The following is a 27,864-nucleotide window of genomic DNA, read 5'->3' on the forward strand; positions in this document are numbered from 1 at the left end:
ATGGTATGCCTATATTTGTTCAGAGGCTCTTGGATGGCAGCTCTGACAGAACAATTGGTGCTGAGCCCTCCCCTGGCTTGGGCCAGGGAGACCCAATGTAAGCATATACCTTGGATAGTGAGCTATTGTGGGGTAGGGGAAGGAAGGAACTTAGTTTTGTCACTGTGTCCAGGTCATGTCCCTTAAATATTGTGATATAATCTTCAATGACCAGCTATCTCTGTCATATGGATCCCCAATTCTTTCTACAACAAAAAGTGTGTAGATAAGTTGCCCTCTATAGAGCTGCATCAGGGGCTTCCGTATGTATAAGACAGTTTTTTTTCTTCACTTCTCCTCCAATAGAACATCCCTAGCCTTCCATCCCATTCTTTCAGTGTCTTAAAAGGATTTAGAAATAAAGTTGTCAAAATAATTCCCCATTGGCATTTTCCTTTATTATGTTGAGTTATGCCAGGGAAAGGGAAACTTTCTCTTAGAATTTTATGAGAAACTGTAAAGAATTAGAAAGATCCCTCCTAGAAGATTCTGTGTTATGTCCTCAAGAGGATCTGTGATGTTGGTGCCTCTCTCTAATATGTGAGAATATATCAAAGGATCTCCCCCATATCTTTTCTTTCCCCTGAACCCTAATGTTAAAAATGTCTATATCCCTGCCCTGGAGGTTCTCTGGCAAAAGCTGGGACTAGTTTTCTCTCTGTGTCTTCAGGATAAAGCTGGATAAAGTTTAAACAGCTTCTAGTAATCTTTAGTACTTGAAATGACTATTTAGATGAGGACCATACATGGGATGTTCTTTGATGCTTTAAAGAACTTAAAGCATCTTCTGAAAACCTAACACAGGTTAGTGTTCACTAGGAATATATTTTGAAACTTTCTAGATTATTTCTCCTACATCTCTTCATTCTTTGATTTGAGCACATGAGAAGAGATTCAACTAGTAGAGAATAAATAAAAGGTTTTTTCATCATGCCTACTATGTTCCTTAATTAATCATGTTTTGTTATCTCTCCTTCTAGTTCTTCCCTACTTTTCCCGAGCTTTGTCATCGCCATTACTGAAAGTCCCCAACATTTGTACAGACCCCTAGCATTATAATAGATCCACTGGATGAGATAAAACTTAATGAAAATTTCCCTTTTGCTTAAAAATCACCTTTTTCTTTCCTATGAATGTTTCAGGCAAATAGTAGAAGAAGAAAGAGGAATTTTGTCTGAATTTTTTACAGCAAGTGGAAGGGACATAATATCATTAAAATGAAAGAGTGTTGGAACAGGAGCTCCTTCTTCTTTTCCAAGATCCTCATAATAATCAATTCCTCAGACCATGAATTTATTTGTTTAGGTCACTGATGTTTTTCTGAGCAACTATTATATACAGGGCTCTGTCTGAACTCAGAATTCTATATGAATAATATTGCTAGAAAAATCCCAATTATCATGGAACTTGGCTAGTGACAGGAGAGAAAGGTAATCCAATTAACAAAGAAAAATATTTCAGAGAGCAATAGTGCTATGATAAAAAATATATCAGGGTCATGGGACAGAGAAAATGGGATTCACTTGACTTCAGTTCAAGTTGCTAGGGAGGCCTCCCTGAGACTTTTATTAATAGTTGAAAAATGAGTGATGAGAAGGAAGTGGTTATGTAAAAGACATAAGACAACTGAGAAAGAACCAAGTGTGGCAAGGTATGTGATGTGTTTAAAGGATGGAAAAAGGCTAGAGTGGCTGAAGCAGAATAAGTAAGTTGATGAGTAGAAATACGAGGTTGGAAAGTAAATTAGGAGCCAAATAATTTGGCCCTGATGGCTAAGGTAAGATTTTTTTTTTAATTTATGGAAAAAGATATGTGAAGCTACTGAAGGGTTACAAAAAGAGTCAGTTTATATTTATTAAAAAATTAATTCTAGTGTATATTGGATTATAGGGATTCATCAGGGAGACCACATAGGATTGCAATAGAATTCTCCAGGGAAGACGTGCTTATGTCCTCATTTATTGTGGTGGTGACAAAGACAGTGGTAGAGAGAAAGGGAATAGATTTGAAATAGATATTTGTATGCCTTATTAATAAATTATATTAGGGAGGAGTAGAAAAATCAAGCTTATCCCTCAAGACTCTGTCTTGAATTGCTGGAATAAATGTAAGGATCCTGCTTATTGAGATAGGGAAGACTAAGGGAGGAAAAAATTTGAGGTAAGTGGTTAGGAATAAAAGATTTATTTAAGCTTAAAATAATTTTTGGGACATTTATGTGGAGCTGTCAAGGCACTAGTTGTATTTATGAGACTGGAATTCATGGGGAAGCCAGGGCTGAAGATATATATATGTTGTGGTCATGGACAACTGTGTTAAAGTTGCACGTGGAGAGGGAGTAAGTAGCAGAAGACAAGAAGCGAGCCAGGGCCAGTAAGTCAGCAAAGGGGTCTTAGTAGGAGTACCAGTGATATTGATGAAAACCGAGAGAATGTGATGCAGAGAGCAAGGGAACTTAGATTTTTCAAGGCGGGGGAGACTGGCTATTTGTGGTATGACTAAGAGGAGGGTGAAATGAGAAGAAACATGACAGAAGTGAGCACTGGGTATGGTGGATCTGACATTTGCTGTCACTGCAGGAGACCCAGATTTAATACTGACATCCCAGAAACGAGTGTGCAGGCATTTGTGTGCAAGAGTGTTTCATTGAGAAAAACATAGCAGACTCCTTTCTGAAAGGTGGGGGAAGGGAGCCTCTGTAGCTTCTCTGATCTGTCTGAGACTTCTTTTCTGTGTAAATCTTTTCCTTTTTCCCCCTTTAGTCTATGTATTTTTACATAGTTGAAATGAAAAGACAGACTTTTGAATTATGATTTTTTAACATACGGACATTACTATTTTTATAATGCTAATACTATTAGGGTAGTTTCATATCATTTGTTTTTATAATTGTAAGAGTTTACCTCACAATCCCCTTTATCAGATATCAGATCCTTTTTCAAAGATGTATAGTGCCAAGTACTCAGTTTACATTTTATATTTATTAAAACATTTGTATTTCTTTGATTTCTAAGATTCTTGAACAGCTCTCACATATTTATTGGCCTCTTATTGTTATTGCTCTAGCAATTATTTATTCTCTATTATTTCTAGGGTCCTGGTGTTTTTCTCAGTGATATGGGTTCTGTATCCAGCAAAATTAACACTATTTGATATTTGATTCATCTTTTTCTCAAGTGTGGTTTATATTTTTGACTCCATTTATTATTTTCAATGACAGAAATTTAAACATTTTGTTTAATGAAATATGCTGCAAACTTGTTAGGAATGATTTACCATCAATTTTAAACTTACCATTTTAGAATATTTTAAATTGTTTTCTTCCAAGTTTCTCCATTATTTTATTTTAAACTTGTATTTATTAAGGCTGATATTGTCAGAGATTATCTCAGACACTAGGCACATATACTAATGAGGCCCAGACCCTGCCCCTAACTCAAGTGTCAGCTTAAAAAGAATGTGCATGCTAAGTTGCTTCAGTCATGTCCGACTCTTTGCAACCCTATGGACAGTAGCCCTCCAAGCTCCTCTGTCCATGGGATTCTCCAGGCAAGAATACTGGAGTGGGTTGCTATGCCCTCCTCCAGGGGATCTTCCTGACACAGGGATGGAACCCTCATCTCTTATGTCTCTTGCATTGGCAGGCAGGTTCTTTACCACCAGCTGCACCTGGGAAGCTCTTGAAAAGGGAGAAAATTATAAAGTGATAATAATTCCAATAGTAAATTCACTTGTTTTGCAAAGGAGAGGGATTGATCAGCAGAGTTTAATTATAAGAATTCTTTTTTAAATTAATGACTTTCTTTCCTTCTCCTTCTGGACTCATGCTTTTTTTGGAATTCAACTCAGAGTTAGAGATTCACCTATGTCTTTCCATCTTACTAGGGTAGAACTATTTCTGAGGTGTTCTAAGGTGTGAGTGCCTGGAGACAGCTTTCCTCCAGGACTTCATCCTCTATCCTTGTAGCTACCCCACTGCTCTTCCCTAATTTACCCACCCCACTTTGAATCATAGTTTCTCTCAAATTGAACAAGGATAATAAATAGCTGTGATCCACCGAAGGCTAAACTCCAGTTACCGCTTTACATACTTTGGGTGCTTTAATCTTCACATAACCCTAGGAGGTGAACTAGTATTATTATTCCTTTCTGTAGGTGAGAAAGATGGGCACAGAGCAATGTAAAAATCTCCCAGGATCAATCAGTAAGAGGCAGAGTCTGGATTCGAGTCCAAGAACATGGATTCAGAAATGACACTTTTAATTAAATACTATATGCTTTACGCAGATTTGTAAAAATTCAGCAATAAATGTTTCCTGAAATGGGGAGAAAAAAAAAAGACATGTAAGTATCCTCAACATCTCTCAAACTAATGTGCCAGTGCTGTAAAGGTTAAATTCAGGGTCGTGGCACTAACTTCTAAAGTTGGCCAGTTGGCTGGTTTTGAGTGAGGCCTGCCTGAGGCCACAGTCTGGAAACAGTGGATTCAGAAAGGCAGCCAACTGGGGAGACTTACTGTGTCTTCCTCACTGATTCCCTCCATCTTTTCTCTCCTAGGGGAGCCTACAGCGACTGTGTATTCTGCAAAGACCCAGCCTCTGCAGCACCACGACCTACTGGTCTGCTCTGTGAATGGTTTTTACCCAGGCCACATTGAAGTCAGGTGGTTCCGGAACAGCCATGAAGAGGAGGCTACAGTGATCTCCCCAGGCCTGATCCAGAATGGAGACTGGACCTTCCAGAGCGTGGTGATGCTTGAAAGAGTTCCTCAGAGGTCTTCACCTGCCAAGTGGAGCACCCCAGCTAGACAAGCCCTCTCCCAGTGGAATGGAGTGAGAAGCTCTCTGATCTCATAAATTCCTCACTCACCAAGGAGGGGGCTTGCTTACTCTTGAGTGTCAGGTGTCTCCTCTCCCTGCAGCCTATTTTCATTTGCTCTATTTTCTTCTATCCTTCAGCTTAGGTTATTAGAATAGTCTTGTGACTATCCTGTGATAGAAATCCTTTGATATTTATAGATATCCTGTGATAGTTTCGACTAATACCTATACTCTCCAGGAAGGCAGTTATACCTGACAGCAGAATAGAGTTGTTCCTAGTTTGAATGTCCCAGTGATATCACAGTTCAGGGTCACCCCATGGCCCAGGACACCAGTTCCCTTTGTCAGGCTGGGCTTGCACTTCTGACCCTGTTGCTCTGAGTTCATTGTTATTTGACAAGGGATACATCCTCTACAATGTAAGGCCCTTCTTGTTATGAAGTGAGTCCAGTCTTAGCTCTGCCTTTTATTAGCTCTGTCATGCTAGACAAATTACTTAACATCATTGAGTTCCTGGCACCTCACCCTTAAGATGTTGAAGTAGCAGCCTTATGTGATATTTAAATGAGTTTAATGCTCGGCTTGTATCTGCTCGGTGTGATTCTTAAATCTCTTTTCCAGAAATGGTGAATTATTTTTCCAGGGTAAACTTTTTTCCCCCTAATCTCACAGTTTTGAGTCTCAAAGTCTCAGAGAAGTTAGAATTGGGCTAAAAATCACTAAAACTAGCTTCTTTTCTCAGGGGCACAGTCTGACTCTGCTCAGAGCAAGATGATGAGTGGAGTCGGGGGCTTTGCTCTGGGTCTGCTCTTCCTTGTGGTGGGGCTGTTCACACACTTCAGGAATCAGAAGGGTAAGGAGCCTGTTGGCAGCTGACACTCCTTACAGACTTTGGGGGGAAGAAATATGACTTTGCTCAGTTAATTCTCTATAAAGGGTCTCTCAACAACCCTTTATAAAATCTTTCTTTTCCTAGTTGACCTCAAATTTCCTGAAATCTGGAAATTGACAGTCCATGGTTAACTATGGTTAAATATGAGGTGATGGCTTGCAGATATAAGGAAAATGTTAACATGCATGGAGATTTGTGGTAGAGATCCTGGGGCAAATGCAGGAAGAGACACTAAGACTGAAGAAGTTACACTGAATTTATGTGACAGAAGCTTATTAGGTCACAAGCTCTCAGTGTCTGCTCTCTTTCTTGCCCTGGCATCATGTGATATGGATTTGGTATTAGGGAAATCTGAGTTCAGAGGCTGGGAATATTGTATCTGGGGACTAACTTGCCTCCATATATTTTTAGCATGTATCTTCCCTTCTCTTTCCTGGGACACCCCGCACTTCAGCCAACAGGTAATGCTCTTTAACTCTCTTTTAGAAACATGTGTAGTCTCCCTAGAACAGGTGGTAGAAGCTGCAAGACAGAGACTGAAATAATGGGAAGGACTGGATCTGACATATGATCGGGTGTTTCCACTAAAGCTTCTTCTCTCCACAAAACAGAAGGCCTATGCTCTAAAGTAGCTTTTGGCTCAGGGAGACTTATTTTGTGTTCCTTCTTACTACAATGCTTTAACATGAGGCCCTTGAAAGAGGAGCAAAAAACTGCTTGCAGAATTAGATCTGGAAACAACTCTCTCTTCTATCTTTTGCAGGACTCCTGAGCTGAAGTGAAGGTGGTGACACTCAAGCAAAAACCTTCTGTCCCAGAAGCATGAAAAAGTTTCCTAATTCACTCAATTTTTCCACAATAGTACTTCTTAGGGTCTAGTTTCCTCTTGGTTGAGTGACCCTGCAGAAGATGTGCTTCTTGATGGCTTCCTCAGCCCCTATTCTTGACCTGGAAGTCCTCAATATTGATTGCAATACCTTATGTTCATTTTTTTCTGGTGCTTTCTGTTTTTAACCTTTACTGTCTCCTGTGCATCTGAACTCATCTTCTGTCCATATTCTTCATAAAGTCTTTCTCAAATAAATATGGAGTGAACAACTTCTGCTTTATACAGTTTCAAGGAAGGAAGTAGAAAGAATAGAAATGCATCATAAAACAATAATGGTTTTATTTACATTACTGAAGTTTTGTCACTCCAAAGATTTTCCTGTTTCCTTTCTTGTTTTTTCTTGGATTTTCTGTATTCTCTGATTAGGAATATTTGCCTAAACTAGAACAAACCCTTGTTGAACCCATTTCATGGCAGTCTCCTACATTTTGTGTTTTCAAAGACAAAAACACAAGTTTCTTCACACCATGGGCTACAGAAAGGGGCAAAAAAAAATCTAAGAAATATAGGTGACTTGTCAGGGCTTGATGCCCTGATAATTTCTGTAATCCTGTTCTTTTTTCTCTTTTCCTTGGTTTTTTTTCTTTTTTTTTTTTGCGTTTTATTTTTATTTTTTTTATTTTTTAACTTTACAATATTGTATTGGTTTTGCCATATATCAAAATGAATCAAATATCCAATCGTGGGTATTTCTTGAACTCTTTTATTAGGCTAATGATGGGCTTCAACACTTACTGAGTCTAAGCTCCTACGGCTTGCCAATGCAACAGGCCAGTCAACTGAGAGACAATGTGTTAGGACAAGGAATAGGGACCTTATTTAGAAAACCAACAGCCCAAGAAGGTGGTGGGCTGCCGGCATTCGAAGTATTGGTTAACTCTGGAGCAGTGAACAGCCAAACTTGAGTTTGGTAACGTTCATTGTGGTGGCATGGGAAATTGGAAAGTAGATGAAATGAAGTATTAGTCGCTCGATTGAGACCTACTCTTTGCGACCCCATGGGCTATAGCCCACCAGGCTCCTCTGTCCATGGAATTCTCCAGGCAAGAATACTGGAGTGGATTGTCGTTCCCTTCTTCAGAGAAAGTAGATAGAAGGCAGAAAAACATCTCTGTAGATTCATGCAAACAAATATAAAGAATTCAAAGATGTAAGAAGCTAAAATTATTAATTTATAGTTGACATGAATTTGACTACCTCCAATAACTACAGGGTATGTATTTCCTTAATTGTTACAAAGAATATCTACAAAATAAACCATATGCTATGGCCATAAAACAAGTTGCACAAAGGGTCACAGGAATAAAATCATATAGAATATATTCCCTGACAACAATCTTTTTAAATTATAATTAATAACACTGAGAAAATAGCCAAACTTTTGGCAGTGTGAATCTTCTTATAGTGACTGTATCTTTAACTAACAAAGGGGGACAACTAGAGGCACTCTTAGATTCCCATCTGGGTTAACATTCCAGTGATTTGTCCATATAGGAGCATAACAAGGAGTTTGTTTTGCCGAGCTTGAAAACACATGCCTATAGAACTCTAGGGTGGGGGAAGGATCATGGTCAGACTGGAGATATTGCAATTATTGCAGTTAATAACAGTAGTAGCACCAAAAGAGATGATGACAGCTAAAAGAAGTTAGTGTTTAACTCCTGTTCCAGAAGGACATAAACTGACTGCTATGTATTTTGCCCAGATGGCAGAATTAATTACTATAGGACTGATTCTTTTTATCCTTTTGTGTTTTTCATAGTTTACAATTTTTAGGAGTAGTAACTTTTCCTCACTTTTGGAGAAGGTTAATGCTTCTAATAGTTATTATGTTATCTTTTGCTGTAGTTATTCAGTTCAGTTCAGTCGCTCAGTTGTGTCCGACTCTTTGCGACCCCATGAATCGCAGCACGCCAGGCCTCCCTGTCCATCACCAACTCCCAGAGTTCACACAGACCCATGTCCATCGAATCAGTGATGCCATCCAGCCATCTCATCCTCTGTCGTCCCCTTCTCCTCCTGCCCCCAATCCCTCCCAGCATCAGAGTCTTTTCCAATGAGTCAACTCTTCGCATGAGGTGGCCAAAGTACTGGAGTTTCAGCTTTAGCATCATTCCTTCCAAAGAACACACAGGGCTGATCTCCTTCAGAATGGACTGGTTGGATCTCCTAGCAGTCCAAGGGACTCTCAAGAGTCTTCTCCAACACCACAGTTCAAAAGCATCAATTCTTTGGCGCTCAGCTTTCTTCACAGTCCAACTCTCACATCCATACATGACTACTGGAAAAACCATAGCCTTGACTAGATGGACCTTTGTTGGCAAAGTAATGTCTCTGCTGTAGTTATTAGAAAACATTTTCCCCTGCTCTGGTTAACAATATAGCAAGGTCATTTTTTAAGTTAACTGAGCCATTGGTTCTCGTTTTAACAATTGACTAGACTCCTCTGAAAGACTTTTCTTTAAGGTCAGGTCCCAAATTCTGAACTATAAATTCTGGCAGGGTGTCTTTCTCACTCAGCTCATCTTTAGATCTCTAGGTGGATGTTTAATAACATCAGTTTTTATACACTTATCTTCCTGGTGTAAGTTATGGAATAAACAAATGACCAAATTATGCATTGTAGCAGTTATTAGTGAGGGCTATATACTCCTCCAACATTCTCAAAATTGCTTTACGATATTGAATGTAATATTCTCCTGGTTGCAACGACACAACTTCCAATTGTACTGAACTCTCACTGGGCTTGGGAACATAGGTTTTCCTTAAATTCAGGGTCAATAATGATGTTCACCTAACCTCTTCAAAAAGTTTTGAACTTTCCACATTACTAGAAATTTATGTTTCCAAAGTAAGTGAGATACCATTTCTGTTTTATTCCAAAATGTTCATACTCACACTACATTATACTGATAAGTCCTAACTAAGAGTTGAAAACAAAATTCGATATAGGAATTTGGAGTGCTCTATATGCAGATCAGGAAGCAACAGTTAGAACTGGACATGGAACAACAGACTGGTTCCAAATAGGAAAAGGAGTACGTCAAGGCTGTATTTTGTCACCCTGCTTATTTAACTTATATGCAGAGTACATCATGAGAAACACTGGGCTGGAAGAAGCACAACCTGGAATCAAGACTGCCAGGAGAAATATCAATAACTTCAGCTATGCAGAGGACACCACCCTTATGGCAGAAAGTGAAGAGGAACTAAAAAGCTTCTTGATGAGAGTGAAAGAGGACAGTGAAAAAGTTGGCTTAAAACTCAATATTCAGAAAATGAAGATCATGGCATCTGGTCCCATTACTTCATGGGAAATAGATGGGGAAACAGTGTCAGACTTTATTTTTCTGGGCTCCAAAATCACTACAGCTGGTGACTGCAGCCATGAAATTAAAAGACGCTTACTCCTTGGAAGAAAAGTTATGACCAACCTAGATAGCATATTCAAAAGCAGAGATATTACTTTGCCAACAAAGGTTTGTCTAGTCAAGGCTATGGTTTTTCCTGTGGTCATGTATGGATGTGAGAGTTGGACTGTGAAAAAAGCTGAGTGCTGAAGAATTGATGCTTTTGAACTGTGGTGTTGGAGAAGACTCTTGAGAGTCCCTTGGACTGCAAGGAGATCCAACCAGTCCATGCTGAAGGAGATCAGCCTTGGGTGTTCTTTGGAAGGAATGATGCTAAAGCTGAAACTCCAGTACTTTGGCCACCTCATGTAAAGAGTTAACTCATTGGAAAAGACTCTGATGCTGGGAGGGATTGGGGGCAGGAGGAGAAGGGGACAACAGAGGATGAGATGGCTGGATGGCATCACTGACTCGATGGACATGAGTCTGAGTGAACTCTGGGAGATGGTGATGGAAGGGAGGCCTGGTGTGCTGCTGCTATTCATGGGGTCGCAAAGAGTTGGACACGACTGAGAGATTGAACTGAACTGAACTTATCTTCTATTAGAAGGAGATTAGTAGGGAGCTATGAGTATCATCACGTAAGAGAAATGCAACTCTTTTTCATTTCCAGAGGTGACTAACAATGCTGGTCATGGGAATATTCTGAATAAATTGTAATTGTACCACATCAGTTCTCTCAATTCATATAAAATGTTGCCATTTGTTAAAAAACGTAGTCTGATTGATATGTATATCCATGAATTAAAGTGAGGAGAATGGTTTTGATCTAGGGGCACTATTTTCCTCAGAAATTCAAAGTGAGGTTGTATGAAGTAATGGCTGCGCTTATGGGGTTTGGAGTCACCTATCTCTTTGTGACCCTATGGACTATCAGTTCAGTTCAGTTCAGTCTCTTGGTCGTGTCCGACTCTTTGCAACCCCATGAATCGCAGCACGCCAGGCCTCCCTGCCCATCACCAACTCCCGGAGTTCACCCAGACTCACGTCCATCGAGTCAGAGATGCCATCCAGCCATCTCATCCTCTGTCGTCCCCTTCTCTTCCTGCCCCCAATCCCTCCCAGCATCAGACTCTTTTCCAATGAGTCAACTCTTCGCATGAGGTGGCCAAAGTACTGGAGTTTCAGCTTTAGCATCATTCCTTCCAAAGAAATCCCGGGGCTGATCTCCTTCAGAATGGACTGGTTGGATCTCCTTGCAATCCAAGGGACTCTCAAGAGTCTTCTCCAACACCACAGTTCAGAAGCATCAGTTTTTCGGCACTCAGCCTTCTTCACAGTCCAACTCTCACATCCATACATGACCACAGGAAAAACCATAGCCTTGACTAGACGAACCTTTGTTAGCAAAGTAATGTCTCTGCTTTTGAATATGCTATCTAGGTTGGTCATAACTTTCCTTCCAAGGAGTAAGCATCTTTTAATTTCATGGCTGCAATCACCATCTGCAGTGATTTTGGAGCCCAGAAAAATAAAGTCTGACACTGTTTCCACTGTTTCCCCATCTATTTCCCATGAAGTAATGGGACCAGATGCCATGATCTTCTTTTTTTGAATGTTGAGATTTAAGCCAACTTTTTCACTCTCCACTTTCACTTTCATCAAGAGGCTTCTAGGAATTCTCCAGGCCAGAATACTGGAGTGGGGGGGGAGCATATTATATGATACAGGTATGCAACATAGTAATTTACAATTTTAAAAGGTTAAACTCAATTTATAGACATTATAAAATATTAGCTCCATTCCTTCTGTTGTACAATATATCCTTGTAGCTCATTTTTTATTTTATACATAATAGTTTGTACCTCTTAACCCCCTTCCCTTTTTTGCCCCTCCTCATTTCCCTCTTCCCACTCGTAACCACTAGCTTGTTCTCTATATCTTTGAATCTGATTCTTTTCGCTATAAATCCTAATTTGTTTTGGGCTTCCCAAGTGGCACTAGTGGTAAAGAACCCACCTGTCAATGCAGGTAGACATAAGAGACACGGGTTTGATCCCTGGGTTGGGAAGATTTCATGAGGAGGGCACGGCAACCCACTTCAGTATTCTTGCCTGGAGAATCCCATGGATAGGGGAGCCTGGAAGGTTGTAGTCCATAGGATCGCACAGAGTTGGACACGACTGAAGCGACGTAGCATACAAGCACATGCTAGTTTATTTTAGTTTTTAGATTTCCACATATAAGAGCTATCGTACAATATCTGTCTTGCTCTCCCTGACTTCACTTAGTATAACACTGCTCCAATTCTGTCTATGTTGCTACAAATGGCAAAATTTCATTATTTTTTGTTGGCTATATATACCACATCTTCTTTACCCATTCATCTGTTGATTGACACTAAACTTGTCTCCATACCTTGGCCATTATAATTAATGCTGCATCAATCATTTTGAATTAGTGTTTTCTTTCCTTTTTCTTTTTAGATATATACCCAGGAATGGAATTGCTGGGTTCTATTTTTGGTTTCTTGAAAAACCTCCATGAAATCTTCCACAGTGGCTGCACCAATTCACATTCCCACCAACAGTGTACGAGTGTTCCCTTTTCTCTACATCCTCTCCAACATGTGTTACTTGTGTTCTTTTTGATGATAACCATTCCTACAGGTGTGAGATTATATCTCATTGTGGTCTTAATTTGTATTTCTTTGTTGATCAATGATGTTGGGTATGTGGGCCACAGTCCATGGGGTCGATGAGTCAGACATGACTGAGTGACTTCACTTTCACTTTTCACTTTCCTGCACTGGAGAAGGAAATGGCAACCCACTCCAGTGTTCTTGCCTGGAGAATCCCATGGACAGAGGAGCCTGGTGGGCTGCCGTCTATGGGGTTGCACAGAGTTGGACACGACTGAAGCGACTTAGCAGCAGCAGCAGCAGTGGCCATCTGTATGTCTTCTTTAGAAAAATACATATTCAGGTATTTTGCTCATTTTTAAATTGGGTTGTTTGGTTTTTTAATTTAATTTTGAGTTATATGAGCTGTTTATATATTTTTGATATTAATTCCTTGTCATTTATGCTATTAGCAAATATTATCTACCATTCAGTCTTTTCATTTTGTGAATGGTTTCCTTTACTATGCAAAAACTTTTAGGTTTAATTAGGTCCCATTTGTTTATTTTTGCTTTTATTCCCTTTGCTTTAGGAGTCAGGTCCATAAAATTCTGCTATGATCTATCTCAAGGAATGTTCTGCCTATGTTTTTGTCTAGAACTTACGTGGTTTCTGGTCTTACATTTAAGCCTTAATCCATTTTGAGTTTATTTTTGTATATGGTGTTAGAGAATGTTCTGATTTCATTTTTTTTACATGGAGCAGCCCTGTTTTCCCAGCACTAATTATTGAAGAGACTGTCTTTTCTCCATTGTATATTTTTGTCTCCTTTTCATAGCGTTCTATTTCTTGAACACATCATAATAAATTTAAGAGCAAGGTCTTTCCATATCTTTCTTTAGGATAAAGCACAAGAGGAGATGTATTCAGGGGACATATTTCCAATAAAATGAGGAAATCATAATAAGCACTGGGAGTAAAAAATTGAACACATTTTCATAGAAACACTAATTATGCTAAAACTGAGTCATTGGGCCAAAGACTGACTTTGAGTCCTTTATCAATTCTTCAGTTCCCTGCATACTTTGATTTGGACAGTTGGCGTTTTCACACTGTTAGATTGTGTACTCTACAAAGGTATCTTTAATACCTTCTAGTCCACGGAGATTGTCTCTTTTAAGCTTCTTAATGTGTTTTCTGGAGGTGTCACTAAGGTCAGTGACAGTATCAGGAGTCATATTTGAAAAACCTTTTTACTTGGGTTAAATTATTGTCTAGCTTTAAATTTTCTTTAGTTTATTGAGACGTCTCAAGCTGTTAGGAGGGACAGGCTGCTGTCTAATCAACAGCGATAATTCTGTCATATCATCAGTTACCAGGAGATACTGTTCCTTGAGGAGTCCACAGAATCACAGCACTTTTCAGTACTGAAGCAACTGAAAGGTCAACTGTAGAAGGTAAGTAATTTCCCCAAATCTGTAAGACTAAGTTGCAGTGCAACAAGGGACTGATTAAAGGTCTCCTAACTTGCAATCATTTTCTATCCACCACCTCAACTTCTAAACACATCCACACATACATTTGTCAAAATAGCTCTTTCTCCAAATGCAGAGGAAAGAAGCAATCCTAAAAGTCAAACTTGAGTATATTAATAATTCACTGGCCAGCATACAGATGGCTCACAACAAGGGCTCAATTAAAATGTTTCATATGTGACTGGACAAACCTTTGAAGCAATAAATGAAAACCTTTTAAGGGAAGAAATTCTAAAGTTTCAGAAGAGGACTCTCATACTAAATCTCTGATCAGCAACTGATGATGCTTCTCATCTCTGGTGCTGATTGGTTCTCCAATACTGAGCTCACCCAATCCAGGAACAAAGATATGAGCCCTTTGTTGGTATCACTTGGAATGTGGGTGGAGGAGGGCTCATGTCTTTACTGAGTGAGACTTCCCTGCTCCCCCACACCTTGTCTTTTCCTGTTCTCCAGCATGGTGTGACTGTTTCCCCAGAGGCTCCTGGATGGCAGCTCTGACAGTGATACTGATGGTGATGAACCCTCCCCTGGCTTGGGCCAGGGACACCCCCACATAAGTGCCTACCTTTCCGGTGGGGGTGAGGGGGGTGAGCTATCATGGGATGGGGGAAGGAAGGGAGCTAGCTTTGTCACTGTATTCAGGCCATGTCCCTTAAAATTGTGACATATTCTTCATACTATATATAGTGGCTAAGCTGAGTCTGAATAATTGGTAACATTTCTGATGTTCATATGTAACATCAGTGTGCCTTATGGTATATTTCAATATATAGGGGAAATTTTAATTCATTTCACATTTATTATTTGAAAATTTCTATAAAGATTTACACTATGTACTAGAGATCATGGCTATGTGTTGAGGAACATGAATTCTTCTCTGGAGTTTATTATCAACTTTATTATCAAGTTGAGCTTTGGTTGCCAAATAAAATATAGGACAGTCAGTTAAATTTAAATTTGAATTTCAAATAAACAGCAAATAATTTATCCAGAATCTTTAATTGGGCACAGTGTATTTTTATTTGCTAAATGGCACATGGCCAAGGGATGGCCAACTATATGTATGGCCATACATATAGTTCTGTTACTATATAGACAGAACATGACTGTGGACTAACATTGCTCACCCAACCATGTAGGTTGATATACAAGCTACAGTAAACAGCAACTTCACACTTTATTTTTTAACTTTCTTGTCTGTTAAGTAGGACCTCAGAGGATTTGTGAATAGTGAGAAGGCAATGGTACCCCACTCCAGTATTCTTGCCCGGAAAATCCCATGGATGGAGGAGCCTGGTAGGCTGCAGTCCATGGGGTCGCTAGGAGTCGGACACGACTGAGTGACTTCACTTTGACTTTTCACTTTGATGCATTGGAGGAGGAAATGGCAACCCACTCCAGTGTTCTTGCCTGGAGAACCCCAGGGAAAGAGGAGCCTGGTGGGCTGCCGTCTATGGGGTCGCACAGAGTCGGACACGACTGAAGCTACTTAGCAGCAAGACATGGATGGTCTGATCCAGGTTCCTCTTCTCCCTACAATCATACCTAAAGGGCCAGAGAGATTTAGGAAGGTCTGTTCAGTTTTGCTAATCTGTCTAATTGAGAATGTCATCTTTTCTTAGTTTCCCCCTTCTGAGGGAACTTGATTACAGAAATGAGAGTTCTGTATCTGACCAAGGCTGGCGATTTGATATCTACTAGTATTATTGAGAGTAGGGAATCAAAAGTTAGAAAATGAGTCAGTTTGGGCCATTGTACTGGATGAAATGGCTGTGGCTGAAATTTACTACTAAATATAAGTAATGGCTCAGTGGAATGAAAATCAAGAAGGATGAATAAATTAACATGGCTTAATGACTGACTGGGGCTTCCAGGTGGCACTAGTGGTCAGGAGACTTGAGAGGTGCGGGATCGACCCCTGGATGGGGAAGATCCCCTGGAGGAAGGCATGGCAACCCACCTCGGTATTCTTACCTGGAGAATCCCATGGACAGAGGAATCTGGCAAGCTAACAGTCTGAGGTGTAGCAAAGAGACGGACACAGCTGAAGCAACTGTTGACAAGGCAAAGAAATCAGTAAACCTTCCTCTCAAACAAATTCAGTAACAAATGTGCTGGAAAAATAGCTTTGCACTGGGTCCAGATTAAAAAAAAACATACTTCATATAACATCAATGTTTTTAACAGATATAATACTTCATTTACAATCCAATTCTCAGCACACCATGATTAACAATGTTTTTCTTTTTTAATCACAGATTTTTCAGATGGTTTACCCCATGATTCTTATCCAGAGACGGTATATCCCTTTCATCTTCCTTTGCCAAGCAACTTTAGGCAATATCTGGAGCTATTTTTTATTGTCACAACTGGGGGATTGTTGTGATATCTAGAGTGTAGAAGCCAGAGATGCAGGAAAACGGATTAAAATGTACAAAACAGCACATTCACAGCAAAAAAATTACCTGATCCAAAAATGTCAACAGTGTTGAAGTTAAAAACATTGGATTGCACTGTGTTATATCTAAAAAGTCTAGACCCATACTTTTACTCACCTTTCAATTCAGTTCCCTGTGGTTTACCAAAGTTTACCAAAGTTCCTTGTGGTTTACCATGTTTTACCAAAAAAGCTAGGTCGAAGTATTGAGCTTCAGCTTCAGCATCAGTCCTTCCAGTGAATATTCAGGACTGATTTCCTTTAGGACGGACTGGCTGGATCTCCTCACAGTCCAGGGGACTCTCAAGAGTCTTATCCAGCATCATAGTTCAAAAACATCAATTCTTTGGCACTCAGCTTTCTTTATGGTCCAACTCTCACATCCATATATGACTACTGGAAAAACCATAGCTTTGACTAGACAGACTTTATTGGCAAAGTAATGCCTCTGCTTTTTAATAAGCTATCTGGGTTGGTCATAGCTTTCTTCCAAGGAGCATCTTTTAATTTCATGGATGCATTCACCACCTGCAGTGATTTTGGAGCTCAAGAAAATAAAGTCTGTCACTGTTTCTCCATCTATTTGCCTTGAAGTAATGGGAGCAGATGCCATGATCTTAGTTTTCTGAATACTGAGTTTTAAGCCAGCTTTTTCACTCTCCTCTTTCACTTTAATCAAGAAGCTCTTTAGTTCTTCTTTGCTTTCTGCCATAAGGGTGGTATTATCTGCATCAGATCAGATCAGATCAGTTGCTCAGTCATGTCTGACTCTCTGCGACCCCATGAATCGCAGCACGCCAGGCCTCCCTGTCCATCACCAACTCCCGGAGTTCACTGAAACTCACGTCCATCGAGTCAGTGATGCCATCCAGCCATCTCATCCTCTGTCGTCCCCTTCTCCTCCTGCCCCCAATCCCTCCCAGCATCAGAGTCTTTTCCAATGAGTCAACTCTTTGCATGAGGTGGCCAAAGTACTGGAGTTTCAGCTTTAGCATTATTCCTTCCAAAGAAATCCCAGGGCTGATCTCCTTCAGAATGGACTGGTTGGATCTCCTTGCAGTGCAAGGGACTCTCAAGAGTCTTCTCCAACACAACAGTTCAAAAGCATCAATTCTTCGCATATCTGAGGTTATTGGTATTTCTCCCGGCAATCTTGATTCCAGCTTGTGCTTCTTCCAGCCCAGCATTTCTCATGATGTATTCTGCATATAAGTTAAATAAGCAGGGTGACAATATACAGCCTTGACATATTCTTTTCCCAATTTGGAACTAGTCTGTTGTTCCATGTCCAGTTCTAACTGTCACTTCTTGACCTGCATACAGATTTCTCAGGAGGCTGGTCAAGTGGTCTGGTATTCCCATCTCTTGAAGAAATTTCCACAGTTTGTTGTGATCAACACAGTCAAAGACTTTGGCATAGTCTATAAAGCAGAAGTAGATGTTTTTTCTGGAACTCTCTGCATTTTTATTTTTTACTTTATGCAATGTTTTTCAATATTGCATGAGTTCTTCATCATCTGTTAACTTTCAACAACTTGCTTTTGTAAGTCATAAGTAGTAGTGACTGCACAAATTTTTCAGTAAAATGCTTCAATCTTCTGTAGTAATTGTATATTCTATGTTATTGAAAGGGCTTCCCAGGTGGCTCAGTGATAAAGAATCTGTCATGCAGGAGACACAAGTTTGATCCCTCTGTGAGGAAGATCCCCTGGAGAATAAAATAGCAACCCACTCCAGTATTCTCACCTGGGAAATCTCATGGACAGAAACCTTTGCAGGCTACAGTCCATGGGGTCACGAAAGAGTCAGACACGACTTAGTGGCTAATCCACATGTTGAAATTGTTAAATGCTTTCATTTATTCATCTTAATCGCAGGATTATTCTTTAACTCTGTTTTGACATTTTCACTCAGTTGGGTCCAACTCTTTGTGACCCTGTGGACTTCAGCCTGCCAGCCTCCTCTGTCCATGGAATTATCCAGGGAGGAATGCTGGAGTGGGTAGCTTTTTACTTCTCCAGAGGATCTTTGCAACCCAGGGGTTGAACCCATGTCTCCTGTATTGCAGGCAGATTCTTTACCATCTGAGCCATCAGGGAAATCCTGAATATATGCATACATATATGTATGATGTTTAAAATATTGAAAATATAAACGCACATATGATGATAAGAACTGAGACACATCTAACTTTCTCAGGTAAGATCTTCCAAATGGATTTTTGCACCAATTTTTTTTTTTTTTAAACTGGTTTTCTGAGTTTTTTGGATTTAGAAATGCTGATGTGGGATTGTGGACCTGTATTCTGATGTTGCTTTTAATATCCTCAAAACTCTTCAGTAGTTTCTCTTTACTACTATTGATATTTATCTTCAGTATTTATCAATACTGTAAAGCCAAAATGCTAATACACCCAGCTCCCTGTGATTTCTCATCTTTACTCTCCTTCCTCTCATTCTCAGTGCTCCAGTGAATCCTTTTCTTGTCATTTCTTGAACTGATGAGGAAATTCATCAATTCTTTCATATTTTGGCCCATTGTATTATTTTATCTAAAATGTGACTCCACTTCCCCCAAACTGAGATTCATACCCACTTTTCCTCTAGCTCATATTCACTTAACCTTTCATATCACATCATCACCATCTTCCTTTAGAAATGACTTCTTTGGCACCCTAATGTAATTTAGATCATCCTGTAATTTTCTGTTATAGATTTTGCACATTTCTCTTTTGACATTTCTCACTCTCATATAAATTCTTGTATGGTGAATTTTGTCCATCACTTTTACTAAATATTAAGCTTCTTTGGATTCCTAGGGGACAGCACAGGCCTGAAGCTCACCAGTAAAGAAGTAAGTGCTCTGGAGGAAGAGCTAAAGAACTTGTGGGTGGGTGAGAGGAGGGAGTCATGAGTGTCTTTCTGGTTGGGGCTTCAGGGAAGACTGATGATGGGGAAAATCCTGGTCCAGCTCAGGCTTGAAGGGCTCCAGTCGACCACTGAAGCCACTTGGAGACCTGAGGGGTCTCCTCTGCCCACCTTCGCCTCCCTCCACTGTAGGCAGATGAAAGAAGGGCCCGTGGTGGTTCAGGGGTGCCTGTGGAGCCAATGAGGGAGCCCTAGTGGCCTTCCTGTGCTTGGGCAGCCCTCATTGGTGGCCGTCACATCAGTTCCTTCCTGGGAGCCCACCAGGGTGACCGAATCCTGGTGTGCCCACAGCACATTTGATGGTGCAGGGCAAGTCCGAGTGTCATTTCTCCATCCGGACTGAGCAGGTACGGTTCTTGGCCAGATACTTCTATAACCAGAAGGAGTTGGTGCATTTTGTCAGCGATGATGTGGGTGAGTTCAGGGCAGTGACCGAGCAGGGCAGGCTCTTCGCTGAGAGTTGGAATCATCAGAAGGACTTTGTGGAGTGAACGCAGGCTGTGGTGGACACGTTCTGCAGATACAACTACTGGATTGGTGAGAGCTTCATGGTGCAGCAGCAAGGTGAGCACAGGGGTGGGCGGCCAGGGGACTGGGGACAGTGTGTGTGTGTGTGTGTGTGTGTGTGTGTGTGTGTGTGTGTGTCAGAGAGAGAGAGAGACAAAGATAGAGAGACTGAGTCCCGGTGAATGTGTTGTATTATGAGCAAGTATGCTTAAGGAGAGTTCCTGTGAGAGCATGTTGCCTGGAGAAATGACACTTGGACTTGCCCTGCACCATGAAATGTGCTGTGGGAACAGCAGGATTCGGTCACCCTGGTGGGCTCCCAGGAAGGAACTGATGTGACGGCCACCAATGAGGGCTGCCCAAGCACAGGAGGGCCACTAGTGCTCCCTCATTGGCTCCACAGGCACCCCTCAACTACCATGGGTTCTTCTTTCATCTGCCTGTATGACTTTGTCAGTTACTGTGAAAGGAAAGAGACAGTGTGTGTGGTGGGGGGAGTACCCTGGAATCTGGGAGGACGAGGAGGGAGGGTGTGTTGGGGGAGGGGGGAGGGGTGCAGAAGGAAGACTCCAGGCATCCTTGATGGTCTTTGTGGGAGAAAAGAGGTGGGGGCAGGGGAGTCACCACTGGTGGGCGGGTGGTTAGAGAGGAGGGAGGGGACTTCAAGGTGTCTGAGGTTGGGGGGAGGGTTTGGGAAGGAGAGGTGAGGAATGTTCAAGGATTGGCAGCATGTGAGGAGAGTCACACCTGCTCCAGGTACACACCCTCTTGATACTGACCCCCCAGAAATAAGTGTGCAGGTGTCTGCATGCAAAAGCATTTCATTGACAAAGAGCAGACTAATTCTTGAGAGATGGGGAACTTCTGAGGCACTTCTGATTACTCTAAGGCTTTGTTTATGTCCAAATTTCTTGCTTTTTTGGTTTTCTTAATATGTACTTTTACATAGTTGAAATGCTTGTGAAACCAGCTTTCTGAATTATATTGATAGCTTTGCCACTTAACACACTGTTACTTTTTTATAATGAATGCTAATAGTATTTGTGTGGTTAATATTTATTTTTATAATTATAAAATATATATTACATTCCCTTTTGTTAGATATTTCTTTCATTATAGCCAAATCTGAGTTAAATTCACCCATTCCAGTCCATTTCAGTTTGCTGATTCCTAGAATGTCGACCTTCACTCTTGCCATCTCGTTTGACCACTTCCAATTCGCCTTGATTCATGGACCTGACATTCCAGGTTCCTATGCAATATTGCTCTTTACAGCATTGGACCTTGCTTCTATCACCAGCCACATCCACAGCTGGGGATTGTTTTTGCTTTGGCTCCATCCCTTCATTCTTTCTGGAGTTATTTCTCTGCTGATCTCCAGTAGCATATTAGGCACCTACTGACCTGGGGAGTTCCTCTTTCAGTATCCTATCATTTTGCCTTTTCATACTGTTCATGGGGTTCTCAAGGCAAGAATACTGAAGTGGTTTGCCATTCCCTTCTCCAGTGGACCACATTCTGTCAGATCTTTCCACCATGACCCGCCCATCTTGGGTTGCCCCACGGGCATGGCTTAGTTTCATTGCGTTAGACAAGGCTGTGGTCCTAGTGTGATTAGATTGACTAGTTTTCTGTGAGTATGGTTTCAGTGTGTCTGCCCTCTGATGCCTTCTTGCAACACCTACCATCTTACTTGGGTTTCTCTTACCTTGGATGTGGGGTATCTCTTCACGGCTGCTCCAGCAAAGGGCAGCCAATGCTCCTTACCTTGGACAAGGGGTATCTCCTCACCACCGCCCTTCCTGACCTTCCATGTGGGATAGACCCTCCTGTGCCCACGTAGCCATGGCGGCCATTATATCTACTACTGTGGGCAGGAATCCCTCAGAAGAAATGGAGTAGCCATCATGGTCAACAGAAGAGTCCGAAATGCAGTACTTGGATGCAATCTCAAAAAACGACAGAATTATCTTTGTTTGTTTCCAAAGCAAACCATTCAATATCACAGTAATCCAAGTCTATGCCCCAACCAGTAATGCTGAAGAAGCTGAAGTTGAACGGTTCTATGAAGACCTACAAGACCTTTTAGAACTAACACCCAAAAAAGATGTCCTTTTCATTATAGGGGACTGGAATGCAAAAGTAGGAAGTCAAGACACACCTGGAGTAACAGGCAAATTTGGCCTTGGAATACAGAATGAAGCAGGGCAAAGACTAATAGAGTTTTGCCAAGAAAATGCACTGGTCATAACAAACACCCTCTTCCAACAACACAAGAGAAGACTCTATACATGGACATCACCAGATGGTCAACACCAAAATCAGATTGATTATATTCTTTGCAGCCAAAGATGGAGAAGCTCTATACAGTCAGCAAAAACAAGACTAGGAGCTGACTGTGGCTCAGACCATGAACTCCTTATTTCCAAATTCAGACTTAAATTGAAGAAAGTAGGGAAAACCACTAGACCATTCAGGTATGACCTAAATCAAATCCCTTATGATTATACAGTGGAAGTCAGAAATAGATTTAAGGGACTAGATCTGATAGATAGAGTGCCTGATGAACTATGGAATGAGGTTCGTGACATTGTACAGGAGACAGGGATCAAGACCATCCCCATGGAAAAGAAATGCAAAAAAGCAAAATGGCTGTCTGGGGAGGCCTTACAAATAGCTGTGAAAAGAAGAGAAGCGAAAAGTAAAGGAGAAAAGGAAAGATATAAACATCTGAATGCAGAGTTCCAAAGAATAGCAAGAAGAGATAAGAAAGCCTTCTTTAGCGATCGATGCAAAGAAATAGAGGAAAACAACAGAATGGGAAAGACTAGGGATCTCTTCAAGAAAATCAGAGATACCAAAGGAATATTTCATGCAAAGATGGGCTCGATAAAGCACAGAAATGGTATGGACCTAACAGAAGCAGAAGATATTAAGAAGAGATGGCAAGAATACACAGAACTGTACAAAAAAGATCTTCACAACCCAGATAATCATGATGGTGTGATCACTCACCTAGAGCCAGACATCCTGGAATGTGAAGTCAAGTGGGCCTTAGAAAGCATCAGTACGAACAAAACTACTGCAGGTGATGGAATTCCAGTTGAGCTCTTTCAAATCCTGAAAGATGATGCTGTGAAAGTGCTGCACTCAATATGCTAGCAAATTTGGAAAACTCAGCAGTGGCCACAGGACTGGAAAAGGTCAGTTTTCATTCCAATCCCAAAGAAAGGTAATGCCAAAGAATGCTCAAACTACCACACAATTGCACTCATCTCACACGCTAGTAAAGTAATGCTCAAAATTCTCCAAGCCAGGCTTCAGCAATATGTGAACCGTGAACTTCCTGATGTTCAAGCTGGTTTTAGAAAAGGTAGAGGAACCAGAGATCAAATTGCCAACATCCGCTGGATCATGGAAAAAGCAAGAGAGTTCCAGAAAAACATCTATTTCTGCTTTATTGACTATGCCAAAGCCTTTGACTGTGTGGATCACAATAAACTGTGGAAAATTCTGAAAGAGATGGGAATACCAGACCACCTGACCTGCCTCTTTTGAGAAATTTGTATGGAGGTCAGGAAGCAACAGTTAGAACTGGATGTGGAACAACAGACTGGTTCCAAATAGGAAAAGGAGTACATCAAGGCTGTATATTGTCACCCTGCTTATTTAACTTCTATGCAGAGTACATCATGAGAAACGCTGGACTGGAAGAAACACAAGCTGGAATCAAGATTGCTGGGAGAAATGTCAATAACCTCAGATATGCAGATGACACCACCCTTATGGCAGAAAGTGAAGAGGAACTAAAAACCTCTTGATGAAGGAGAAAGTGGAGAGTGAAAAAGTTGGCTTAAAGCTCAACATTCAGAAAACGAAGATCATGGCATCCGGTCCCATCACTTCGTGGGAAATAGATGGGGAAAGAGTGGAAACAGTGTCAGACTTTATTTTTCTGGGCTCCAAAATCACTGCAGATAGTGACTGCAGCCCTGAAATTAAAAGACGCTTACTCCTTGGAAGGAAAGTTATGACCAACCTAGATAACATATTCAAAAGCAGAGACATTACTTTACCAACAAAGGTCGTCTAGTCAAGGCTATGGTTTTTCCAGTTGTCATGTATGGATGTGAGAGTTGGACTGTGAAGAAGGCTGAGCACTGAAGAATTGATGCTTTTGAACTGTGGTGTTGGAGGAGACTCTTGAGAGTCCCTTGGGCTGCAAGGAGATCCAACCAGTCCATTCTGAAGGAGATCAGCCCTGGGATTTCTTTGGAAGGAATGATGCTAAAGCTGAAACTCCAGTACTTTGGCCACCTGATGCAAAGAGTTGACTCATTGGAAAAGACTCTGATGCTGGGAGGGATTGGGGGCAAGAGGAGAAGGGGACGACAGAGGATGAGATGGCTGGATGGCATCACTGACTCGATGGACATGAGTCTGAGTGAACTCCAAGAGTTGGTGATGGACAGGGAGGCCTGGTGTGCTGCAATTCATGGGGTTGCAATGAATCGGACACGACTGAGCGACTGATCTGATGTGATCTGATAGTCAAATACTTAATTTAAACTTTACTTTTTAAAATTTTTAATTAAAAATTTTTTATTTCCAAAATTCTTGAACATTTCTCACATATTTATTGGCTAATTGTTATTACTGCCTTAAGAATTACATATTGTCTCTTATCTCTCTGGTCCTAGTATTTTCCTCTGTGATTTTATGGGTTCTTTATGTGTTAAGATGAACACATTGATGATTTTCTCCAGTTTGGGGTTTATATTTTGATTCAGTTCATTATTTTCCATTTTAGAAATTTAAATATTTTAATTTAATGTAATAGACTGAGAAAATGTTAGTAATGGTTTACCATCGATCTTAAATCTTATTTGGTGAAATTGTAAAAGTGTTTCCTCCAGGTTTCTCCTTCTTGTTTTTGTTTGTTTGTTTGTTTGTTTTAACTGTGTTTATTGTGGCTGGTGGAGTTAAGAATGAGGCACTAAGACCATGTATCAGTGAATTCCAAACCCTGTCCCAAACTGAGGTGCTCTAAAGTGTGAGTGCCTGGACACAGCTTTCCCAGGATTTCATATTTTATCTCTACACTTACCCTACTACTCTTTCCTAAGTTATCCACATTACTTTGAACCATATTTTCTCTCTAATGAAACAAAAATAATATGTAGCTAACACATATTGAAGGCTAAATTCCAGTTGTGGCTTAACATACTTTAGGTGCAGTCATCCTCAGATAACCTTCAGAGATCACTTTATATTATTATCCTCCCTGGTAGGTCATAAAGCTGAGGCACAGAGAATGCGAATATTACACTAGGATCCATCAGTAAAAGAGAGAGCTTGGAACTGAACCCAGGCAGCATGGTTACAGAAGTTGTACTATTAATGATACACAATTGCTTTGCAAAAAATTGTAAACACTTTAATTGAATAATGAATAAATGGTTCATTGGATAAAGAAACCCACAAATTTCCTCCACATCTCTCAAATCTAATGTGTTCACGTTACAGATTAAAGACAAGGCTCATGGCACTGCTATTTAGCCACATGGCCAGCTCTAGCGGGGCTTGTCCAAGCCTGCAGTCTGGAACAGCAGACTAAATGAAGAAAGGCAGCCAGTCAGGGAGACTTACTGTCTCCTTCACTTAGTCCCTCTGCTGTTTTCCTCCCAGTGGAGCCTACAGTGACTGTGTATCCTGCAAAGACCCAGCCTCTGCAGCACCACAACCTCCTGGTCTGCTCTGTGAATGGTTTCTATCCAGGACACGTTGAAGTCAGGTGGTTCCAGAACGGCCATGAAGAGGCTGGAGTGATCTCCACAGGCCTGATCCAGAATGGAGACTGGACCTTCCAGACCATGGTGATGCTTGAAACAGTTCCTCAGAGTGGAGAGGTCTACACCTGCCAAGTGGAGCACCCCAGCCAGACGAGCCCTCTCACAGTGGAATGGAGTGAGAAGCTTTCTGATCTCGTAAGTTCCTCACCCACCAAGAAGGGGGCTTGCTCACCTCTGAGTGTCAGGTTTCTCCTCTCTCCACACCATATTTTTTATTTGCTTCATGCTCTTTCTTTCTTAGCACAAATTGTTGGGGAGTAGCTCTGTGATAGCCTGTGTTAGAAATCCTCTGATAGTTTACAGATATGCTTTGATAGTTTCTATCAATACCTATACCTACTGGTGAGACAGTTCTTCCTGGCAGACAGAGAAGAGGTGTCCCTACTTTGAGTCTCCGTGATATCACAGTTCATCAGCCCCCTTTGTTGGGCTGGACTTGTACATCTAATGCTGTTGCTCTGGGTTCACTGTTATATGAGAAGCAGCACATCCTCTACAATGTAGGGACCTCCTTGATATGAGAGGAGTCCAGTCTCAGCGCTGCCTTTTATTAGCTCTGTCATACTAGACAAGCTACTTAACATCTTTGAGTCCCAGGCTCCACAACCATGAGATGGAGAAGTCATGGCTTTATGTCAGGGTTGTGATGTTTAAATGAGTTCGATGCCTTAACCTCATAGCTACTCTGTGTGATTTTTAATCTCTTTTTTGTAATGACCAAGTATTCTAATTCTTCCAGGCAACCTTCTTCTCCCATCCTCAAAGCTTAGGGAAGTTGGATTGGGATAAAGATCACTGAAACTGACTTCTTTTCTAGGGGCATGATCTGACTCTGCTCAGAGCAGGATGATGAGTGGAGTCAGGGGCTTTGTTCTGGGTCTGCTCTTCCTTGGGATCAGGTTGTTCATCTAGTTTAGGAATCAGAAAGGTAAGGAACCTGTTGGCAGCTGACACCCACTTTTGAGTGAAGAAATATGGCTTTGCTCAGTTAGTTCTCTGTATATCAAAGAACTCATCTAAAGCCTTTCCGTCCCTTGCGTGGATGCCTGCTAAATCACTTCAGTCGTATTTGACCCTGTGATCCCATGGACGGTAGCCTGCCAGGCTCCTCTGTTCATAGGATTCTCCAGGCAAAAATACTGGAGTGGGTTGCCATGCCCTCCTCTAGGGGATTTTCCACACCCAAGGATCGAACCCACTTCTCTTATGTCTCCTGCATTGGCAGGCAGGTTCTTTACCACTAGATCTACCTGGGAAGCCCCTATTGACCTCAATTTCCTGAAAGTCTAGGATTCAATAGGCCTTGGAAACTTAGAAACTTATGTTTGAAACATAAGAGATTATGGCATTTAGAGCTAGGAAAAAGGTTAGCATGCATGGTGATTTAGGGTGGAGACCCTGGGACAGACGGACACTAAGGCTGATGAAATTACATTCCATTTGTGAGAGGAAAGCTTCATGCTCTTGATGTCTGCTCTCCTGTCTGGCCTTGCAGGTTGGCCTCATGTGATAGAATACACAGCCTTGCAGGCTGGCCTCATGTGATGTGGGCTGTGGTATTAGAGAAATCTTAGAAGACTCATCTGGGCCTGGGAACATTGTGTTTTAGAGACTGACTTTCCTCCATTTATTATATTTCTTCCTTTCTCTTTCCCCAAACACTCTGGACTTCAGCCAACAGGTAATGCTCTTTAATTCTCTTTTAAACTAATATTTACTCTCTCCATAACAGATGGTAGGGGTAACAAGACTGGAAAGAGAAATAATAGAAAAGATTTTGAATCAGACTTTGATCAGACAGTTGATACTAAAGCTTCTTCTCTGCACTAAACAGGAAGGACTGTGCTCTAAGGTAGCTTTGGCTCAGGAAGACATAAGAATTTGCTTTCCTTCATAATATAATGCTTTAACATGATGCCCTGAAAGAGCACGTGTGCACACACACACACAGACAAAGCCTGCTTGCTGAGTTAGATCTGAAAACAACCCTCTC

General features: G+C 41.1%; 1 pseudogene; it reads left to right on the forward strand.

Annotated features, from left to right (window-relative positions):
- Positions 1 to 27,381, forward strand: LOC113881430 (annotated as a pseudogene).
- Positions 27,382 to 27,864: the final 483 nt, after the last annotated feature.

This window comes from Bos indicus x Bos taurus, chromosome 23 (genome assembly GCF_003369695.1).
Source record: "Bos indicus x Bos taurus breed Angus x Brahman F1 hybrid chromosome 23, Bos_hybrid_MaternalHap_v2.0, whole genome shotgun sequence".
In the NCBI taxonomy this organism is placed as follows: Eukaryota; Metazoa; Chordata; class Mammalia; order Artiodactyla; family Bovidae; genus Bos; species Bos indicus x Bos taurus.